At 40.8% G+C, this 23,413-nt stretch overlaps 1 protein-coding gene and 1 long non-coding RNA gene across 2 annotated transcripts in view; one reads left to right on the forward strand and one right to left on the reverse strand.

Moving 5' to 3' along the window:
* Nucleotides 1–318: 318 nt before the first annotated feature.
* LOC118540019 (uncharacterized) lies at nucleotides 319–15,869 on the reverse strand. The gene is made up of 3 exons (XR_013447080.1): nucleotides 15,476–15,869; nucleotides 15,113–15,191; nucleotides 319–1,433 (listed from the first exon to the last, which is right to left on the reverse strand). It is a non-coding gene; the product is annotated as an uncharacterized LOC118540019 (long non-coding RNA).
* Nucleotides 15,870–16,328: 459 nt separating this feature from the next.
* Nucleotides 16,329–23,413, forward strand: part of CLASP1 (cytoplasmic linker associated protein 1) — a 262,760-nt gene continuing 255,675 nt past the window's right edge. The window contains exon 1 of the mRNA XM_078070663.1: nucleotides 16,329–16,434. The gene's annotated coding sequence lies outside the window, so the exon portion shown is untranslated. The remainder of the gene's footprint in view (nucleotides 16,435–23,413) is intronic.

Below are 23,413 nucleotides of genomic sequence, written 5' to 3' on the forward strand. Positions count from 1 at the left end.
AGTTGAAGATATGCATATGCTAAGACCTCATAAATGTCACTAAAGAAACTTACACATACAATCATCAGTAGAGGGTTTTATAAAAATGTTTATATAGCAAGGTTAAAAAAATCCCAGCAAACAAAACAAAACAAAAACCCTGGAAACTCACTAGATGTCCATTAATAGGAGATTAGATAAATGTCAAAACATTCATACAGTGGAATACCACAGAATACTTAAAAAATAAATTAACACTCCAGCTATCCTCTTTATCCACAGGATGTATCTCAAAAACATAGTATTGAGAAAGAAAGTGGGGGGGGGGTGTGAATTGCAGAAAGATATATACAATATGATAGCACTTATATAAAACTTAAAATATGAAAACAATACTAAATATCATTTATGGATACATTTATATATAGGAAAAACACAAAACAGGTATGAAAATATAAGTCCAAATTCAGAAGGGAGAGGTGGAAATGAGGTCAGGCGGGCAACACAAGGAATTCATCACAGTTTCTGTTATTCTTTTTTTTTTTTTAAAGATTTTATTTATTTATTTGGCAGAGGGAGAGAGAGCACGGGCAGGGGGAGTGGCAGGCAGAGGGAGAAGCAGGCTCCCTGCTGATCAAGGAGCCCGATGCAGTACTCGATCCCACGGCCCTGAGATCATGACCTGAATCGAAGGCAGACACTTAACCAACTGAGCCACCCAGGCGCCCCTCTATTCTTTTTTGCATGCCTGATACTTTGTTAAATGCAAACAAAAAATACAAAATAACTCCCAGTGTTGTAAGATAGCTCTAAATTCAAGTTTCTGTAAACTCTTTCCTTTAGTTCTAATTTCAGTGTACTGCTTCTAAAAAAGGTTGTCTGCTCTCAGGCTGGTGACACAATCCGTTTTCAACCTTAACTTCATGACGAAGACTCTCCTTTGTCTTGGGGAAGCCAAAGACTTACTTCCAGTTAGCAAGTCTGCACAGGAATTTCTTCCCACTTTATAATCAGTGTTTTCTTTTCAAAATATTCCAACCTGTTTGCCTAATTTTCAGAGAAAGGGGCATTCAGGAGCTGGAAATAGGCTACCTGCTGTTAGAGGGTTTAAATTTACTTGCCAGCTGGCTTTAAGACTACTGGAATGGGGCAGGATTATCCAGGTCTGGTTCTGAATTGGTCACTAACCAGAAGCGCAAGACCTTAGGTGAATCCCTTGACTGCTGTGGACTTGTTTTCTCAGTCAAACAAGCGTGATGGATGAAATGATCTCTAAGGTACATTCTTGATCCAACTTTCCATGAGCCTAACACAGATTTTGAGGCTTTGTCAAAACTTTCCTTGGTTCTGTAATTCTTCTTCTCTATCATTTCCACCAAGCAGGTTGGATAAATCCTGGTGATCTCAAGTCCCTGGACAACTTTGAGGAATGCTGTATTTTTCATATGCCCAAGCTGAAAACACAAAGAGTCAAAGTTACCCCACTTGCTATTAAGCAAATGTCCTGGCTTCTCATTTAGGTATAGATTAGCATTGTCTTTGTAATTTACACCAGCAGTTGTCTGGTAAATCCCTTGAAGTGGTTGGTAGTCTCTTTGTAGTAAAATTTTCCGACTTTCCCCTTGCTTGGCACTAAGAGGAACTTAATTTATTTTCTGAGGTAAGGTGCAAATACTTTTTGTTTAAATTAAGATATTGTGTTATCAATGAACAAAGAGTCCTGACTGATAAGAAATATGATTTTACCTTCTGAATTTATATAAATGTAAAATATATAGTTCTGTGGGAGTAAGAACTGTCAACTTCTAGTCAAACCTGTTAGTTTCAAGAGTCGGCAACTACCTGTTGTGATCAGGAATTATAGGTTGAAAGCAACTATAGTCAGTTTAATTCACGTGGTGCTTGAATTCAAAAGAAGACTGGTAAGTGGAATTTAAATATTACAGTTAATAGCAGGGAGGTGCCCAATCCCAGATGACTCAGAATCCCAGTGCAGTGTAGTAGATGATGCAGAGAAATGCAGTGTGGCCAAGTGCATGAGAGAGAGAAGTTCATAGGTGAGTTATATAGATAAATCATGGACGAGCAAAGGCAAATTTTGGGAATTGAGAACATCAAAATACATTTGGGGATATTAGTTTAGTGACTGTGAACAACTAATATTATATATGCTATGATTTGTTTAGAAATTAGCTGAAGTAACAAGGAAAACTGGCAAATATGATATGAATATAAGGAGATGATCGAAAAGGAGAAATAGGATTTGAGTTACTGCAAACAGCAGAAGGCAAGAGAATTTCATCCAGGAACAGGAAACTCTAAATAAATAACACTAGCTAGGAAATATGGCAAATACAGATCTTACAGGTAATTAAAAAACTTGATTTCTTAATGCATCATTTAACTTTTGAACTGCAAGCTCGCAGAGTGAAAGACTCCACCTTTATTTCAAGTACTACATGATATAATTAATGTGGCAAAAACAAAAATAGAAGAAACACAATTGTGCAATTCTGGAGGAGCACAGATTCCCGTGCATGACGATTGCAGGCATATCCTGCAATTTACAATACATAGTTGGAATTATTTTAACCTTAATACAAGTGAACAAATACAGGCAGGGATCTGTTATTTTGTTAAAGCAGACATAGTGGGGCAGTTTCATTTGCACATTCTGGCCCAGCTCACGAACTCTGTTCTCACTTTGCCGCATGACCATGAAGTGTGTGTGTGTAAGTGATGGTCCACATGTCAGAATATGGCCATTTTGGGAAATATTATCTGTGAAGCTCTAAATGACCTTGTTAAAATGGAAAGATTTAGAGTTGCTTGAAATTATTAGAAAAAAATAAACCCTGTCCAAATGGGAACTAGTATAAATCTTCATTCTGGTTCTGAGAGACTGAATGTCATAAGGGTGAGTTTCAATGTTTTGTTTGGCTTAGCTCAAGAGCATTCCTTTCATTCCTCCTCAGCTTTCCTTGACCTACCCACACCTGCTAAGCAACCCCTTTTGTGTTCCATCATTGTAGTAACTATATAGTCTAGTAATTTGTTTTCCTTACTAAACTGACTTCTTTGAGTATAAAAACTGTATCTTTCTAGCTATGCCTACTCAGGGGCAGGTCAAGTTCTGGCAAAGGAGAGGCTATTAGACAATGTAAAAATAGAAGCACTTCACTTAGTTTTGAAGGTCTCGAAATGGTTCTTTGCATTTGGATGGGTTGATCAGGCCATTGGTACAGGAGCCCGTCTGAGAATTGGCATGGGCCAGTTATTTGAGAGACCTCACTGATGGCAGCTGAAATCCCCAAACGGTCAGGTTACCGATAAATATGTCAGGTTACTTACTTTTTGGCATTTGCCCTTTGTTCTTACTAAGTGTAAGGAATCGTCTTCAAAAAGCCTGAACAGATCCGGATTATGACACATAAGCAACAGGCAATGTTTAAAGGGCTGTTTAGTCATTTATTCTGCATCAGAGCTATCCATAGAACCACCCGGATTTGTCACGCTTCTGATGGTCAAACAGTGACTTTCATACCGCCTTTGTTACTGAGAAATGGGTTTTTCTAATGTCAATTTCACTAGTTGTGACAGTATTGGAAACTGGAACTATCCTCTTCATTAAAGATGAAGTGACCTTGGTGCTTGTGACTAGGTTAAGTGACTTGTCTAGGTCACACAGTGAGTTGATGGCTATGAGAGCACATTCCCCAGTAACTGTCACTACGGTGTTTATTTAATTTTATTTTTTTAAAGATTTTATTTATTTATTTGACAGAGAAAGACAGAGAGAGAGAGAGGGAACACAAGCAGAGGGAGTGGGAGAGGGAGAAGCAGGCTCCCTGCTGAGCAGAGAACCTGATGTGAGACTCCATCCCAGGACCCTGGGATCATGACCTGAGCCGCAGGCAGACGCTTAACCAACTGAGCCACCCAGGTGCCCCACTATGGTGTTTAAAGATGGGCATATGAGTGGCATAAAACCTTGCCAGGTGAGGAAATCCGTGAGAGGTAAGCCAGACACCTGTCCTGTCTTCTTCAGTGGGTGATACTTACTAGATAAGTCAAGTACTGAGAGAGGGAGTGGTTATGAACACAATTTAGCAAACTAGTTTCTGATCTCCTGGTTTCATCACATACAAAAGACACACCCTGACTCTGCCCAAATATTTCTGTAACACGCCACTTCTCTAACAAAGAGACTACCTGTTCCCCAAGTAGTACAAATTCAGATTCCATATGGGCTATGAAGGATGATGACAATATGCATTGCTGCTATTCTTCATGAATTTTAATTTCTGTAGGCATAAAATATTTTTTCACTGAGATTACTGAAGATTAAGTAAAGCCATCAAATTAAATGTAAGTACCTACTACTAAAGCATTTAGACTAACCTAGAGTGGGAGATACTGCCTAATGAAATCATAGGACGAGAAAGAAATCTTCTTACCCAGAGTTTGGTGATTTGTTCATTAGGGCATGCTATCAAAAATATGCTATTAAATCTTTTAAGAATGACTTAAAAATTACAAAACTATATGTTGATAGAATAAAATGAAGAATGCAGACATAAGTTTTAAAAATGACCAACAATTTTACCACCCACAGATAATCACTTGCTAATAATATTTTGATGTATTTACTTCGAGAAAGTTTTCTATGCCAAAGATGCATCTCATACATGAACTGATACCTAGGGCAGGCCCCTGTCAATCAGTTGCTGAGTAGAATATGATCAGAAAACAGATAAAAACAGGTAGGGCTGAAGATATTAATAAAAATATCATCCTCAAAAACTGTGGGGAAAAATCAACAAAAGACATAAAATCATAAAGCCTGTAGGCCTTTAGAGAACACTAACATAATCTTTTATTCTGTGGATAGGACCTTGAGAGAGAAGGTGACCAGCTGAGGGCAGGCACAGCTAGAACTAGAATCCAGGAACCCAAGATTTTTGGCATAATCTTCCTGCTTTCACAATGATTTTATCTGACTTTGTTATATACATGATTGGATTTAATAACTGACAAACTTCGGCTTTGAAATGAACCCAAGTGGTCTGAGATGGGAAGAATAACACAATGTTAGTGGATCCTTTTTATTTATTATTTATTTTTTATTTTATTTTTTTTTTTTAAAGATTTTATTTATTTATTTGAGACAGAGAATGAGATAGAGAGAGAGAGAGCATGAGAGGGGGGAGGGTCAGAGAGAGAAGCAGACCCCCCGCTGAGCAGGGAGCCCGACGTGGGACTCGATCCCAGGACTCCAGGATCATGACCTGAGCCGAAGGCAGTCGCTTAACCAACTGAGCCACCCAGGCGCCCTATTATTTATTTTTTAAAAGATTTATTTATTTGAGAGAGAGAGAGAGAGAGAGAGAATCTCCAGCAGACTCCCCACTTGAGCATGGAGCCCGACACACGGCTTGATCTCACAACCCTGAGATCATGAGCTGAGCCGCAATCAAGAGCTGGACACTTAACCAACTGAGCCACTGAGGTGCCCCTGGCAAATCCTTTTTATGCACCCAAACTGTATCTGCTAGAGATTAAGTTCACTACTTAAGTGTTTGAGTATGTTAGAACAGCAAGAAACCTTAGAGGTCCTTTATAGTTTATGCCCCCATTCTATAGATAAGAACACTGAGGCCCAAAAAGGAAAGAATTTGGTAAAGATGTTTAGCTAGGATCCTACATGCTCTGGAATGATTGGTACTCCCACTTACTCTGCTTTATTTACTCTGCCTTCAATTGAACTATTCAGTTGTAACAACAAACCTAGGCAATGGTCATTAATTACTGCTAACTTCACAAAGAGAGACAATTAGAAGTTATGTGCCTCCTGATGAATGTATGAAGTAGTTCTGCCAAAAAACTCAAACTTGAATCGGAATAAGGCATACAGTATTATCAAGCATCTAGGGGGTAGAAGAATATGTTAGAGACTCCCAGGAATACAATCAGAAAAATCTAGAATGTGGGAAATATGTAGGGTAAATAACTAGGTTTCTGCAATTAATAAATATCGAGGAAAAATGAGATGGGGGGAATCTAAAGAGACCTAAGAGACAAATAAATAACTCAAATGTAATGTATTGGCATTTGGATCCTGATTTGCACAAACTGTAATAAAAAAAAAATCATATAACAGATACATTAATACCAAGCTTATAGAAATAAAAAAGGATCAAAAGAGAACACTATGAACAACTGAATGCCAACAAATTAGATAACTCAGATGAAATGGATACATTCCTAGAAAGACACAAAGTACTGAAACTGACTCAAGAAGAAATAGAAAATCTGAACAGACCTATAACAAGAGATTAGCAATAAAAGAACAAAAAAAGCAAAATAAAACTACCCACAAAGAAAAGCCATGGCTCAGATGGCTTCACTGGTGAATTCTATAAAACATTCTAAAACAATAAATGTCAATACTTCATAAACTCTTCCAAAAACCACACACACACACACACACACACAAAAAAAAAACAAAAACAGACGAGGAGGGCATCTTTCCCAACTCATTCTGTGTGGCCCTATTACTCCGATACCAAAATCAAAGATATCACCAGAAAATTAGAGACTAATATCCCTTATGAATATAGATACAAAAGTCTTCAACATATGGCAACAAATCAAAATTCAGCAACACATAAAAAGGATTATAACACCATTACCAAGTGGGATTTACCCCAGGAACAGAAAGTTGGTTTGATATCTGAAAATCAATTAATATTAACAGAATAAAGGACAAGTCACATTATCATCAAAACAGACACAGAAAATCCAAAAGCCTTTAATGATAATGAGAAAACACTCAACAAACCAGGACTAAAGGAAAACATCCTCAATCTGATAAAGGTCATATATAAAAACCCCACAGCTAATACCATATTTAATGGTAAAAGACTGAATGCTTAAGATCAGGAACAAGACAAGGATGTCCACTCTCACCATTTCAATTCAACATTGTACTAGAGGTTCTAGCTGGGAAAAAATCAGTCAAGAAAATGTAATAAAAGGGATACAGACTGGAAAGGAAGAAGCAAAAACAATCTCTATTTGCAAATGACATGATTTTGTATCTAGAAAATGCTCAGGAATCCACTAAAAAAATAATCAATGAGTTGGGCAAGGCTGCAGGATACAAGGTCAATATGCAAAAATTAATTGTATTTCTATACAATTGCAATGAATAATCTGAAAATGAAATGAAGAAAAACAATTCCATTTACAATAGCATCAAAAAGAAAATACATAAGAATAGATTTAATAAATGAAGTGCAGAACTTATACTAGGAAAACTACAGAACACTGTTGAAAGCAACTAAAGATGATCTAAATGAATGGAAAGACATTCCATGATCATGAACCAAAAGATTTATTATTATTAAAATGGCAATACTCTTCAAATTTATTTCCAGATTCAGTAAATTCCTATCAAAATCACAACTGCATTTTTTTTTTCAGAAATGGACAAACTGATTGGAAAATTTATATGGAAATTCAAGGAATCCCAAATAGCCAAAACAACTGGAAATGAAAAACAAAGGTAAGGACTCACATTGCCCAATTTCACAAACTATAAAGCTACAGTAATTGAAACAGTAATGTACTGCCATAAAAATACACATATACATTGATAGAATAGATTTAGTCCAAAAATAAACTCATACATTTATACTCAACTGGTTTTGGACAAGGGTGCCAACACAGTGCAATGAAGAATGGGCTTTTCAACAAATGGTGGTGAGACAACTGGAAACCTACATGTAAAAGAATGAAGTTGGACCCCTACCTCAGGCCATATATAAAAATTAACTTAAAATAGATCAAAGACCTAAATGTAGGAGCCAAAAGTATAAGACTCTAAGAAAACACAGGATTACAGAATGGTTTCTCAGATAAGATACCGAAAACACAACCACAAAAGAAAAAGAAGATAAATTGGACAATAAAATGGCAACCTTTTGTGCTTTGGAGGGTATCAACAAGAAAGTAAAAAGACAACCCACTGGATATGAGAAAATATTTGCCAATCATATATCTGCTGAAGGACTTAAATCTAGACTATATAAAGAAACTTTATGGCTCAATAAAAGGACAACACAATTTAAAAAGTGGGCAAAGCATTAGAATAGACACTTCTCAGATGAGATATACAAGATGGCCAATATGCAACAAAAAGATGATTAGTGATCAGGGAAATGCAAATCAAAGCCACAATGAAATATCACTATACACCCAATAGGTAAGTATAATAAAAAAGACAGATAGTAACAAGTGTTGGTCACAAAAATAGACTCAAAATGGTTGAAAGACCTCAATGTGAGACAGGAGTCCATCAAAATCCTAAAGGAGAACACAGGCAGCAACCTTTTCGACCTCAGCCGCAGCAACTTCTTCCTAGAAACATCGCCAAAGGCAAGGGAACCAAGGGCAAAAATGAACTACTGGGACTTCATCAAGATAAAAAGCTTTTGCACAGCAAAAGAAACAGTCCACAAAACCAAAAGACAACTGACAGAATGGGAGAAGATATTTGCAAATGACATATCAGATAAAGGGCTAGTATCCAAAATCTATAAAGAACTTATCAAACTCAACACCCAAAGAACAAAGAATCCAATCAAGAAATGGGCAGAAGACATGAACAGACATTTTTCCAAAGAAGACATCCAAATGGCCAACAGACACATGAAAAAGTGCTCAACATCGCTTGGCATCAGGGAAATCCAAATCAAAACCTCAATGAGATACCACCTCACACCAGTCAGAATGGCTAAAATTAACAAGTCAGGAAAACGACAGATGTTGGCGGGGATATGGAGAAAGGGGAACCCTCCTACACTGTTGGTGGGAATGCAAGCTGGTGCAGCCACTCTGGAAAACAGTATGGAGGTTCCTCAAAAAGTTGAAAATAGAGCTACCATACGACCCAGCAATTGCACTACTGGGTATTTACCCCAAAGATACAAATGTAGGGATCCAAAGGGGTACATGCACCCCGATGTTTATAGCAGCAATGTCCACAATAGCCAAACTGTGGAGAGCCAAGATGTCCATCGACAGATGAATGGATAAAGAAGATGTGGTATATATATATATATATATATATACACACACACACACACACACACACACACACACACACAAACACACACACACAATGGAATATTATGCAGCCATCAAAAGGAATGAGATCTTGCCATTTGCAACGACGTGGATGGAACTGGAGGGTATTATGCTGAGCGAAATAAGTCAAACAGAGAAAGACATGTATCATATGACCTCACTGATATGAGGAATTCTTAATCTCAGGAAACAAACTGAGGGTTGCTGGAGTGGGGGGTGGGGTGGGAGGGATGGGGTGACTGGGTGATAGACACTGGGGAGGGTATGTGCTCTGGTAAGCGCTGTGAATTGTGCAAGACTGTTGAATCACAGATCTGTACCTCTGAAACAAATAATGCAATATATGTTAAGAAAAAAAAAGATAGCAGGAGGGGAAGAATGAAGAGGGGGAAATCAGAGGGGGAGACGAACCATGAGAGACGATGGACTCTGAAAAACAAACTGAGGGTTCTAGAGGGGAGGGGGGTGGGAGGATGGGTTAGCCTGGTGATGGGTATTAAAGAGGGCACATTCTGCATGGAGCACTGGGTGTTATGCACAAACAATGAATCACGGAACACTGCATCTAAAACTAATGATGTAATGTATGGTGATTAACATAACAATAAAAAATTAAAAAAAAAAACAAGTGTTGGTGAGGATGTCTCCACTAGAACCCTCATATTCTGTTGGTGGGAATGTAAAATGGCATCTTCACAATGGAAAAGAGTCTGGCCATTCCTGAAAAGGTTAAACATACAGTTATTATATGATCCAGCAATTCCAAACCTACACATATATTCAAGAAAACTGAAAACATATGTCCACATGAAGTCTTGTAATAGCTGTTCCTGGCAGCATTATTCACAATAGCCAAAAAGTAGTTTGGAACAACCCAATGTCCATCAACTGATGTGTGGATAAACAAAATGTGGTATATTTATGTATAAATGTGTTTGACAATTAAAAAAATGAAGTACTGTCACATGCTACAATATAGATGAACCTTGAAAACATGCTAAGTGAAGGAAGCCAGTCATATATTTGTAGGATTCTATTTATATGAAATGTCCAGGATAGGAAAATCCTTAGAGACAAAAAAGTAAATTAGTGGTTGCCTGGGGCTGGTGGGTTGGGGAAAAATGGGTAGTGAGTACTGATAGGTATAGGGTTTCTTTTTGGGCTGATGATGCTGTTTTAAAATGGACTGTAGGGGTGCCTGGGTGGCCCAGTCTGTTAAGCATCCGACTCTTGGTTTTGGCTCAGGTCCTGATCTCAGCGTTGTGAGATCGAGCCCTGTGTCCCACTCCCCACTCAGAGTGGAGTCGGCTTCAGATTCTCTCTCTCTCTCTCTCTCCCTCTGCCATTCCTACTGATGCTCTGTCTCTCTAAAATAATCTTAAAAAAAAAAAATGGGTTGTAGTGATGATTGTAGAGCTCTTTGAATGTACTAGACTGTTGAATTATGTACTTTAAATGGATGAATTGTATAGTATTTGAATTATATCTCAGTAAACCTGGTAGCAGAAAAAATTATGAAACAATCTGAAGATTGGGTAGACCATGATACTAGGTATTGTTAACTTTTTAGGTATGATGGTGGTATTGGAAGTTATTTTCATTTAAGGGAAAATCTTATCTTTTAGAAATACTAAAATATTTGTGGATGAAATAATTTAAAAAATTATTCTCTTGACCCTACCTATCCCTTGAAGTATCACTCCACTTTTCTTCCCCACCCCCTACCTCCCCGCCCAATTATCTATCCTCCCTCTTTCCAATTCTGTTCCTACCACTCTCTTTTGAACCCACTCCAATCAGGCTTCCATCCTCACCCCTCCAATGTTATGGCCAACAATTATAGCCCATTGGCAATTGACTTGGTTGTTCTTCCTGGTTTCCCTTTATTTCAGTGGCTGACCCTTCTGTCTCCTTTGTTGGTTTCATTACCATCTCAGTCCTTAAATGCTAGAGTGCTCCAGGGCTCAGTCTTTATTTATTCTTCAGGACTCAGTCTTCAGATAACTTTCTCAAATTTCTGTCTATACTTAATATCTAGATGATCTCATGGCTTTTGTCTCCCAAATTTACATACCCAGCCTAGACCTTTCTTCTGAACTCCAGATTCAAATATCTAACTGCCTTGATATTTCCACGTGCTAATTTAATACGCATTTCATTGTTTTGTTTTGTTTTTTTAAAATAGGCTCCACACCCAGTGTGGAGCCCAACATGGGGCTTAAACTCACGGCCCTGAGATCTTGAGCCGAGCTCAAGAGTCAGACGCTTAGGGCGCCTGGGTGGCTCAGTTGGTTAAGCAACTGCCTTCGGCTCAGGTCATGATTCTGGAGTCCCAGGATCGAGTCCCGCATTGGGCTCCCTGCTCAGCAGGGGGTCTGCTTCTCCCTCTGACCCTTCCCCTCTCATGCTCTCTGTTTCCCATTCTCTCTCTCAGATAAATAAATAAAATCTTTAAAAAAAAAAAAAAAAAAAAGAGTCAGACGCTTAACTGACTGAGCCACCAGGCACCCCTTAAAAGACATTTCAAACTTAACATCTCCAAAACTGAATTTCTTATTGCTTCCCATTCCCATCCTGCTCCTCCTGGTCTTTGCCACTTCAGTAGATGGCAACTCCATTCTTTAAACTGCTCAGTCAAAAAATATTGGGAGTCCCCATAACTCCCCTTTTGCTTACACCCTGCATCAATTTATCAAATCCCATGTGCCATCCTGGCTGAATATATCCAAGACATCTCATCACTCCACTGCTTGCACTTTTCCCAAGCCACCACTGTCTCACTTTCAGAATTGCAATAGCCTCCTAAACCCTCCCTCTTGCTCCCCAACAATCTATTCTCAAAACTCCCTTACTCCCCAACAGTCTATTCTCAAAACAGAAGCTAAAGTGATTCTTTAAAAATAGAAGTCAAATCATTTTATTTCTCTGCTCAAAACCTTCCAATGGCTTCCCCTCTCAGTAAAAGCCAACATTCTTACAATGCCCTGTAAATCCCCACATAATTTGGCATCCTGTTACCTCTGACCTCATTTCCTACTTTCTGCCTGCCACACTCTGCTTCTGTCACTCTGGCCTCCTTTCTGTGCTTAGAATGTAGTGTAGACATCCTCTTCCCTCAGAATGGTTTCTGCACTTGCCATTCTTTCCACCTGGAAGGTTCTTTTCCCAAGGACATTTCTTGCTCCCTCATCTCCTTCAGATGTGTACTTAACGTATGTTTCTCAGAGGGCCCCCGCCCCACCAGTCCTATTTAAAAAGAAACTTCTTTCCCTATCCTCAGCACTCCTTATTTCTCCCTCACTGCTTCATTTCTTCCCTGTAACATTTATTCTACCTGACACAGTTTATATTTCATTTACCATTTTATTTTCTATCTCCTATGAGAACGTGGATTCCCCACCCCCCCCAAGCGTTTGGCACATAGTTGGTACACAATATTTCTAAGCGTATGAATGCTACTTAAAATGCACTTATATTCTCTGCTTCACTGTTTACTGGTGCTAGCTTCATAAGCATTTGGGCATGCATCCCTGAGGAAGATGAGACTGACTGAATAGAAACACTGTCCACTCACTCAAGACTATGATATCTATCTTTGTAAAGGAGACCAAAGCAGAGAGTGGAATTCTAGAGGTTCAGTCTTCAATTGCAGCCTTGGTACCAATAAGCCATGTGACATTGGGCAAATAAATTTTCCTTTCTGGCCATTTATTTCCTCCCCTGCCAAATGGATCATTGCTTTGAATGATCCCATAAGGTTTTTGAGAATGTAAAATGAAAGATGAAATGTTGAGTAGGAAATGATGTGTTTTATTTTCTCTAGTACATACAAAAATATACTTACCTGGCCTTTTATTTTTATTTTTTATTTTTAAGATTTTATTTATTTGACGGAGAGAGACACAGCAAGAGAGGGAACACAAGCAGGGGGAGTGGGAGAGGGAGAAGCAGGCTTCCCGCAGAGCAGGGAGCCCGACGCAGGGCTCAATCCCAGGACCCTGGGATCATGATCTGAGCTGAAGGCAGACTCTTAACGACTGAGCCACCCAGGCGCCCCTATTTTATTTTAAGATTTTATTTATTTGAGAGCAATGAACCAACTTGGAATCAAACCTCAGAGTTCTTTTAGGGACCTTAGACCATGCAGTTTTGCTGTGTTAAGCCCTTATAATACTAGTAATTTGACTGTGAAAGTTCTCAATGTCAGCCTATTCTTTCTCCTGGGAAGACTCACTCTTTTTTTTTTTTTTTAAGATTTTATTTATTTATTTGAACGAGAGAGAGAGAGCACAAGCAGGGGAGGCAGAGGGGCAGAAGCAGACACTGCTGAGCAGGGAGCCCAACACAGGGGCTTGATCCCAGCACCTTGGGATCATGACCTGAGCCAAAGGCAGACACTTAACTGACTGAGCCACCCAGGTGTCCCGAAGACTCACTCTTGACTACTGAATTGTTTTCTTTCAATATCCTTGTCCAAATCAGTGAGTAGTCAGTGCCCATGCATGTCCAGATCACATGGGAGTTTTGTTTCCTAATCATTTGTGTGTATGTGTGGTTGGTGAGTCTTCCCGCAGCCCATCAGTAACCCAGAACCTTGATTTTCTCACTGGTCACTGTGGTGAATAACAATTGGCTCATGTTTATTTTGATGGATTCAATGACATATCAATACTTTACATAAAACAGTAGTACAGGGGCGCCTGGGTGGCTCAGCTGGTTAAGCGACTGCCTTCGGCTCAGGTCATGATCCTGGAGTCCCAGGATTGAGTCCCGCATCGGGCTCCCTGCTCAGCGAGGAGCCTGCTTCTCCCTCTAACCCTCCCCCCTCTCATGTACTCTCTCTCTCATTCTCGCTCTCTCAAATAAATAAATAAATCTTTAAAAAAAAAAAAATAAAACAGTAGTACAATGCCTGGGATATGTTAAAGCCTCCATAAATTCTCTGTAAAAATGGAGTATGTATTGAGCTTCTACTGCCAGGGTCACTTCCTAAAACAGTTCTTTTACCATATTACTATCCCCAGTCCAGAACCTGAAACAATTCGGCTTTCTCTACTTGGTTTCTAAGTCTTCCCCATCCTACTGAAAGCAGAGTCTCAGAGATATCTGTGCACCCATGTTCATAGCGGCATTATTCACCCTAGTCAAAAGGTGTAATTAACCCAAGTATCTATTCTGGTATACAAACACAATAGAATATAATTCAGTCTTAAAAAGGAAGGAAATTCTGACACATGCTACAACACTGAAGAACCTCCAGGACCTTATGCTGAATGATATAAGCCCGTCACAAAGAGACAAACACTGTTATGATTCTACTTGTATGAGATATCTGAGTTGTCAAATTCAGTGACGTAAGTAAAATAGTGGTTGCCAGGACTTGGGGAGTGGGGAATGAGGAGTTGTTTAATAGTTATAGAATTGCTGTTTTAGAAGATGAAAAGAGGGGACACCTGGGTGACTCAGTAGGTTAAACGTCTGCCTTCAGCTAGGGTCATGGTCCCAGGGTCCTGGGATTGAGCCCCACATCGGGTTCCCTGCTCAGCCAGGAGCCTGCTTCTTCTGCTCCCCCTGCTTGTGCTCGATCTCTCTCTCTCTGACAAATTAATAAATAAAATCTTAAAAAAAAAAAAGAAGATGGAAAAGAGTTCTGGAGATGGTTGCCCAGCAATGTAAATGTACTTAACTCTACTGACCTATGTAGTTAAGAGTGGTTAAAGTGGCAAATTTTGTGTCATGTGTATGTTACCATAAAGTTAAAAAACAAATTCCCCATCCTAGTTTTCAAACCCTACTTTCCACTCTTCCCCTGTATTCCACACCCCCCACCCCTTTTTCAAGTTACTGCTCTCTACATTGTACTCCCAGCGAAACACTTCCTTTTCAGCCTTTGCCCCAAGGAGTTTCTTCTCTGGAATGCCTTCATCATCACCCATCCATTTTCAAAAGGTTGTCTGTGCTTTCGCCCCGAAGACAGGTTTACCTTTTCTAGATCCAACCAGAAGTCACATCCTCCATGACATGCCTACACCTTCAGACTAGAGTCCTTGGCCTGTCCTGCACTGCAGAGAGGAGCAAACACATGGCTTTACTGTTTTACCTTCGTCTCTCCGACCGTAACATCTAAGCTCCTGAGTATCAGGGGCATTATCTCACCATTCTCCCGCACCCCTCTTCTAACACAAACACACTCACTCCACCACCACGGAGCTCGGCATTCAAGAGCTCCCAGTGAAAACTCAATGCGTTGGGCATCGAGATGGAGGGAAGTCAACTCACACTCCCGAAGAGTGATTTCGTCGACGCAGTGTATAATTTCACACAAAAGCTCTCAGTGTCAAATTACCTGCGAACATAGGGGTTTGACGCGGCAAAACTGCGGGTCCTTGGGGATCCTTAAAGGCAGCCCAATAATTTGCACAGCTTTCTACCCTCCGAAACACGTTCTCACGTGTCATCCGAAAGTAATGCGAGAGGGAAGACAGAAGCAGCGTTATTTGCGGAGGCGCTCAAGTAAGAAAGGGGTTGTGACTGGCCGTCTCAAGAGTCTCCGAGGCCTCAACGGGGCCGACTGCGCTCCAAGAAGAGCAAAGAACCGTTAAAAAGTTGTGCTTCCGGCTCAAGTGTCGGCGCCTAATTGAGAAGGGAAGAGAGAACGGACACAAGCCCGGGTACGGAAAGTCGCAGGGCACAATTTCCTTCATCCTAGTCGCCCGATGGTGGGGGCGGGACGCGCGTAACCCAGAAGTGAAAGTCCGTTTCCTTCAGGTATTAGACCCCAACCACAGGAAGTCCCGGCCGGACGACTTTTATCCAGGCTTTCCTGACTCCCCCTCAGCTCTCTTCACTGCACTGCCTGCATTGTGGTGCTCTGTCGCCGCGGGCCCTTACATCCACCCTCGTGGCCTAGCCTGAGTTTTGCCGCAACTTCCCAGGGACCCCAACAGAACCCTGGCCACCCTTCCCTTAAAGAACCTTTACCCTACGGGTCCCCATCGGGGTCAATTAACGTTCTCGGAGGGGGCAAAAACTCCTGGGATTTGCAGGTCCCGTAGCCCAGAGCAGCCAGGCCGGCGCCTGCGCGGGGCGTTACCATAGAGAGCAGCCGCCTCTCTGGTCTCGGTTTGCCCTCTCTATGGTCGAGCCGGGTCCGTGGCGGTAAAAGGGAGACTGCACTGCGCAGGCGCTCTCGGCTTCTATTTTTTTTTTTTTTAATCCCCGCACCAAGCGCTTAACCTCATTGGGGTGGAGGAGAAGGCGGCGGCTGTCTGGTCCGCAGCGGCAACAGTAGCGAATAATACGACTGTAAGTACCCGGTTAGGGCGAGGAGATTTAGATCCAGCCCTCCGAGGCCTTTGCCCCCTCCCCTGCGGTGGCGGGCGCTGGGTCTGGGTGGGGGCGATGTCCAGCGCTGTCATCGGCTCTTGGGTGCACTTTGGGGGGAGGGGGCGGCCCTTAGGTGGGAGCCGGGCGGGGAGCGGGATGGGAGGGTTGTTTATCCACCCGGTAGGTCGCTGATCCCAGGCTGCTTTGCAAAGGGAGGAGGGGGCGGCTGTGGGGTCAGCCGGGCTTTGTGTGCCCCTCTCTCTTTTCCTCTCCCAGACCGCACCCCGAGCCCCCTTCCTGACCCGAGTCTTCCTGGCCCAGTGGGAGAAGCCAGCGAACAGCCCAGTCGCGTTTGAAAAGAGCCCGGGATTGCGAGGGGAGGGGGCGAGGGAGAGAAACCCACAACAACTAGTCATCGGCGAGTGATGGGTGTGGAGAAAGATCCAGAGGGAAGGGGTGCCGGGGAGGCGGGCGGCCGGGGCTCCCAGCCGGGCCAGACAAAAGCTGAGCGAGCGGCGCCGAGCCGAGCTGGGGGTCGGGCGGGATGCAGAGGGTCCCTTGGTCCCTGGGGCCCGCTGAGAGCTTCTTTCCAAAGCTGGGAAAGCGGACAAGTGCTGAGTTAAGCCTTGTGCAGCCTCCTCAACTTGCCTTTGTTGTTCTTTGGTATTGGCAGAGCCGCTCTGACGAAGATGAGTGTGTGATCTTGCACGTTAGCCTGGTTGGGTACAATGGAGCTAATCGAATTTTGCTTTCCATTTTCCGAGCCGCTCGGATGAGTATGGGGTTTTCCAGAGTCTAACTTATTACATAATGTTATTAAAATAGTTGTGTTTATTTCTAAGATTAAAAAAAATTAGGTGGAGCCTTTTGAAGCATGTTTTGTTGCAACCGGATGAATTTATTTGTTGTGGTGTTCGTTCAATACTGACCGTTCGTAGAACCCGTGAGTTCTTTAATCGTGATACTTTAATTTGTAGATGTGGCAGTGAGAGCTTCGGATTCTGTAGTCCTTTGGGAGGCAGTGATGCAGAAGAGTCAGAAGGGAGAAATAGTTGCATGCTGCCATGTGCCTTGCGTCCTATTCTGGTGCCACAGTCCCGTATGAATTCTAGCTTTAGAGATTGTGGCTTTTATTACTATTATTATTTGTGATATTTACTGAGCTTTGGTATGAGGGATCCTGGACAGTGGGCTCCTTTTGCTTATAAAGGGAGTGAGAGAATAGTAACATTGATGCAGAGACCTTATAGATAAAAACAAAAAACCACAATGTCCCAGAGTTAGTGAATATTATTTATCTTCTCCATTTGCCAAGAAAGATTTAAATTTTCGTGAGCTGTTTGCTTATTCATTTTGGTAAAATCGTGTAACTGCACCTTTCTTAGCAATTGTTACTCAAATCTGTTTCTGCAATTCATAGTTTGTCAGCTAACATGCAGCAGCACTATTTCAGATTTTTTAAAGTTTTGATTTTTTTTTTTTTAACTGAGTTTTCAGCCCCAACTTTATATTCCCCCAACTAAAGTTTACCAAAGTTAGAAATCCTTTGAAGTGACCGTTGGTGGTGGGGGTGTCAAATACTATATCTCCATGTTATAATCTAAGCTAAGTGGTAAATACAGAAAAGGCCTTTGCTAACCTGACACCTTAAATTAGTGTTGGAATTGAAAACCTAGATCTCCTGGTATGTCAGGATTTGGGCCACAGACTCAGCTTTATCTAAAAGAGGTAAGCATTTTTGGTACTAAAAGGAAGGAAAAAACTGAAGCTTGGTGTTTATGCTTCAGTAACCACTGCGATAGAATCGCTTAAGTGTAGTTCAGATGATGGGAACTTACTTTTTATAGAGCAAGATTTCAGATCCTTAAAATAGTTTGACAGGGACGCTGAGAAATGATTGGCCAAAGAACATTAAGTTTATTGTTCATATGTATTATGTTTTGTCCATTGGTTTTGGATTTAGTTTGTTTTTGCTTCAGTAGTTAATTCTATTTTCTTGGGTGGCTCAGTTTCACAGTTTATAAGTTGAGTAAGAGAGTTTCTTGGATCTGAGACCTAAATTTATTTTTGAGACTACATTTCTTCTTAACAGTCTTCTATTTGTAAAATCATCGTTTTTAGATTATAATACTTTTAATTTAGTATTATTGGTAAATATTATAACCACTTAAGTGATTATAATATTAGGCTAAGAGCTGAGTTATTAAAACTGCCAGTTTTGAAAACTGCAAGAAAAATGGAATCATCTAAAAGTTTTCCTAGAAAATAGAAGGATCTGTTAGTCTTAAAAAAAAAAAAAGACGCAAAACTAAGCGAAGGACCAGTTATTGATGATAGAGTTTTTGGTTTGTAAAATGTAATTTAAGAAAGTAAACGAACCTTTCTTTACCCAGGGCAAGCAGGGCAACGTCCATAACATGTGTGTGTTTGACTAAATGACCTCCAAAGGCCTTCTCCTTTTAAGCCCCAGAGTTTAGTGGTTATTTTTGGTGGGTCTTCATCACCCCAGGGCTTGCCTGCCTCCTTTATGCTCAGACCAGTACTGCCATACTGCAGGCTTTTCTTCCCCAGATTCTTATGGCAGCCCCAACCCACCTCCCCGCATGGATCTCTAAAGATATGGCTCAAATGACGGCCTTTCTTTCATAATGCCCGTGTTGACTTCCCTCTTGTTTCCTGCCTGGAAATCTCCTCATTCCTTGCTGATTCCTGTTGTATCCATTACCTTCCTCCCTGGAAGATTGACGCCTGTGCTTTTATTCTTCTCCAGATCCTTGAGGGCTCTGGGGGTTTGTACGACTCGATGGTATCCTCTGTACTTACTACCAGGACTTGTGTAACTAGGAACTTGTGTAACTAGTCACGGTAGATGTGTGAGATGTGAAAGAGTGAACAAATGTATCATAACTTAGAATAGAAGACTTTGAACTTCGGAAGAGCTCTTAGAGGCTCCACAGACCACTTTCCTCCCTTTTGTCTGCTCTGTTCTGATCATCAGCCTCACATTGCAGATGTGCTTCTCTGTTACTGGACAGGTCTTGGTTGCTAGAAAGCTAGTTTAGACTGTATCAAAATCTGCCACTCCCCTGTTACCTGTTCTTGATTATCCTCCTTGGAGCAACATGAGTTAAGTCTGTTTCTTCTCCACATAATAGCTTTCATTTCCTAGGACAGTCATCAAGCCTTCTGTAGATTTATTGATGAATTAATTTATTAAACCCTTTCTTTAGTTAGATACCAGTACCATGAGGGTACTGTTGAAAAGACTGTATGTTCCCCACACTTTCAGGGCTCAGTCTAATAGAGGGCCAGAATGTTACAAAGTGAGTTATGCTGGAAGTATGTAAACAGCCTAGATCCTTTGTCCCCTCATGGTTTTTTTTTTATTTTTAAAAAGATTTTATTTTATTTTTTAAAAAAGATTTATTTATTTATTTTAGAGAGAGAGCCAGCAAAAGTGCGCAAGCTTGGACTTGCACTGGGGAGGGGCAGAGGGAGAGAGAATCTCAAGCCAATTCCGTGCTGAGTGCAAAGTCTGTGGGGCTCCATCTCACGACCCTGAGATCAAGACCTGAGCTGAAACCAAGAGTTAGATGCTTAACCGACTGTGCCACCTAGTCGCCCCAAGATTTTATTTTTTTAAGGTAATTCCTACACCCAACATGGGGCTCAAATTTATAACCCCTAGATCAAAAGTCCCATGCTCTACCAACTGAGCCAGCCAGGTGCTCCCTCCCCGCATGGTTTAGTCAGATTTCCCCATGCTGCTTTCTTTAGGCAAATGCAATGTCTGAAATGAAGCAGAATTTGCTGTGACCTGCCCAGAGTATACAGCTGTTGTCTTAGGGAGTTTTCAAACTTTGTTGTACATTCTGGCTCTGCCACTTACTAGCCCTGTGACTTTGGGCCATGGGCCTGTTAAATCATCTCTTCCTATTTAATAATTTCATCTATAAAACAAGGGCGAGGGGAGGGCAGTGTCAACAGTAGTACCTACTTACCGGGTTGTAAGGATTAAATGAGATAATATTCGTCAAGTGCTGAGAGTGGTGACTGACATATAGTAAGTGGGTATACATGGTATTCCTACTATGTATTTGTGATAGGAGTTAATATTAATAACAACATAGTGTAAGAAGCAATAATCAAGTCACAGAATCACTTGAGTTTGTTAAAATACAAATGGTCTGACCTTATTTATTCCTGTCCACCCAGAGATTTTGGTCAATTAAGTCTGTGAGACCTGGACAGACTCAGTTTTAACAATCCTCAGGTGGTTCTTGAAAAAACCCCCAAAACCCTAAAGTTTGAGAACCCTGCACTCTGTTAATTTTGTTAGTGATTGCATTTGCTTTTACAAATTAAAAAAATTACCAAGTAATAGATGAATAGATTCTCCTGAAAGATTGAAACATTGCAGGGGCACCTGGGTGGCTCAGTGGGGAGCCTGCTTCTACCTCTCCCGCTGCCATTTCCCCCAGCTTGTGCTCCTCTGTCAAATAAATAAATAAGATCTAAAAAAAAAAAAAAAAAAAGATTGAAACAATGCAGATAAAGGGAAGGGCTTGGCCCCAGATCTCAGGCCCCCTGGGAGGCATATCCACTTATCACTTTGAAATGTATCCTTCTAAACAACTGTTCCCCTTTTTGGTAGCTACACATACGTGAGTGTCTTCTTAATAATAAATAATAGCCAGATTTAAGGGAAAAAACCCTCGATTTTGAAAGCACTTTTACATTCATAATCTTCTTTGCTCCCTTCAAACTCCTGTGAGGTAGATAGGGAAGATAACATCATTATCCTATCAATTTACAAATGAGAAACTAAGACTTGCAAATTAAATCCCAGTCTGATAGAGCCCGGAGGAGAGCCGGGCCTTCTATTTCTCAACTTAAATGTTCTTTTCCTGTCAGCTGGCTCTTAGCTTCATAATTTTGTTGGATTATTGAAGTTATGGTTCAGGAAATCTTATGATCTTTTTGCCTTGTGAATAGCTGCCAAACCAGATTTCCTCCCATCTTTTAGTGTGTTTCTACTTGCTTTTAAAAAAGTGTAAATTCGAAGTTTCATGGTTAACACGTATCTTGGGAAGATTGATCTTTTTGTGAAAAAAATCCAAAACTGGCCTTGGGACTGTTACCATGGTACATTTGGGTGAGTTTACGTTTGTTCAGGATAGCTGAATCCACTTTCCACCTGTCTCTATAAGTGTTTTCCAGTTAACTTTCCAAGCAGAATCAATTAAATTTATTTATAGTCTTATTATAATAACATAACAATAACAGAAACTTGAGAGACCAGAGAGGGAAAAGCCACATCAAACCCTCCTAACACAAGCTATTATTTCTTAATGTATCACCTTTGAAGCTGCCCATATGTTTGTACTTTTCAGTAAGTAATATTAGGTCTTGCATGTTTTGTGACTATTTTCCATGTAATGACAGACTACGTATCATTGAAGTTTTTTAATAGCTTTGTCATATTTGAGATGATATGGCAAATTTTGGGAAACTGGGATCCTGACATGTAAGTATCTTTTTTTTTTTAAGTTTACTTATTTATTTAAGTAATCTCTATACCCAACGTGGGGCTGGAACTCATGACCCCAAGATCAAGAGTCTCATGCTCTTCTGACAGCCAGCCAGGTGCCACTTTTTTTTTAAATTATGTATACTACAACACGGTGACTATCTTTTTGCATATAGTTTCCTTCTTTTGTGTTGTTGCTTTAGGATAAATTCAAAGAAGTGAGTATTGGGTGATTTTTGATACACATTGTCTGATTGCTGACCAGAAAGTTGTACCAGTTAATAATTTTCCCAGCACCCTAAGAATGTTATCAGTTCCATAAAAATATTACCAACTTCTGGGAATATATTTTTTGTTACTGTGAGAGATGTGGAATGGCACATTATTTTTATTTTTCATTTATTTTAAAAAAGAATAAGCAGTAATGATGAACTTTTATATGAACCAACTGTATGCAATTTGTATTGGGCATTACACGCAGGTGATCTTGCTTCCTTAGTTTTCACTCTTGCCCCGCATTGCTAAAGCTATTGCATTTCCAGGTAGATGTGGAGGAAATGCACCATTTGCTTTGTTGGACAGAATAGTCTTATTTGTCAACATCAGAATGTAATCTTATTACATTTTCATCTCCTACCTCCAAGAGCTTTTTGTGCTCAAGGACCCTGCTTGAAATACTTAGTAATCAGAATGTCTGGTGGTGCGGGTGAGGCATCTGCTTTTTAAACAGCTTTCCCGAATGATTCTGAAGCCAGAGTTTGAGAGCTGCCTCGGGACTACCTTCTAGCTCATTTTCTGCTTAGTTTCTTCCCATAGTGTGTCTTTCCTGTGGGTAGAGGCCGACTTTGTTATGAACGGTTGCTCAGACATGCTAACAGAGGCCTGTTGTACAGAGCGAATGAATTGTGTAGCAGTGCCCTTCCTGATGTAGAGTAGCCGGGTTCATTCTAGGAACAATAAGCCAGTCTTTCTAAGAGTAGTTGAACTGCATAAAAACAGCTCCTTCTCTGAAGTCTTCTCGTGGTTGCTGGTGACTGTGTTTTATTTCAGTTCTGAGAGTCATAGAGCTCTCCAGACCCAAACCATATCCTGCTCAGCCTTTGGTTGGCCCAAGGGTGGTAGGTAGACCCAGTGTCACAATGGCAACAGTCACCATGGATTGAACACCCAACTTTTTATAGGTGTGCTTTTGCCAGCTCTTAGAGCAACATTTATTTATTTATTTATTTTTTAAAAGATTTTATTTATTTGACAGAGACACAGCGAGAGAGGGAACACAAGCAGTGGGGAGTGGCAGAGGGAGAAGCAGGCTTCCTGCCGAGCGGGGAGCCCGACGTGGGGCTCGATCCCAGGACGCTGGGATCATGACCTGAGCCGAAGGCAGACGCTTAACGACTGAGCCACCCAGGCGCCCCTTAGAGCAACATT

Source organism: Halichoerus grypus, chromosome 4 (assembly GCF_964656455.1).
Source record: "Halichoerus grypus chromosome 4, mHalGry1.hap1.1, whole genome shotgun sequence".
NCBI classification, from domain to species: domain Eukaryota; kingdom Metazoa; phylum Chordata; class Mammalia; order Carnivora; family Phocidae; genus Halichoerus; species Halichoerus grypus.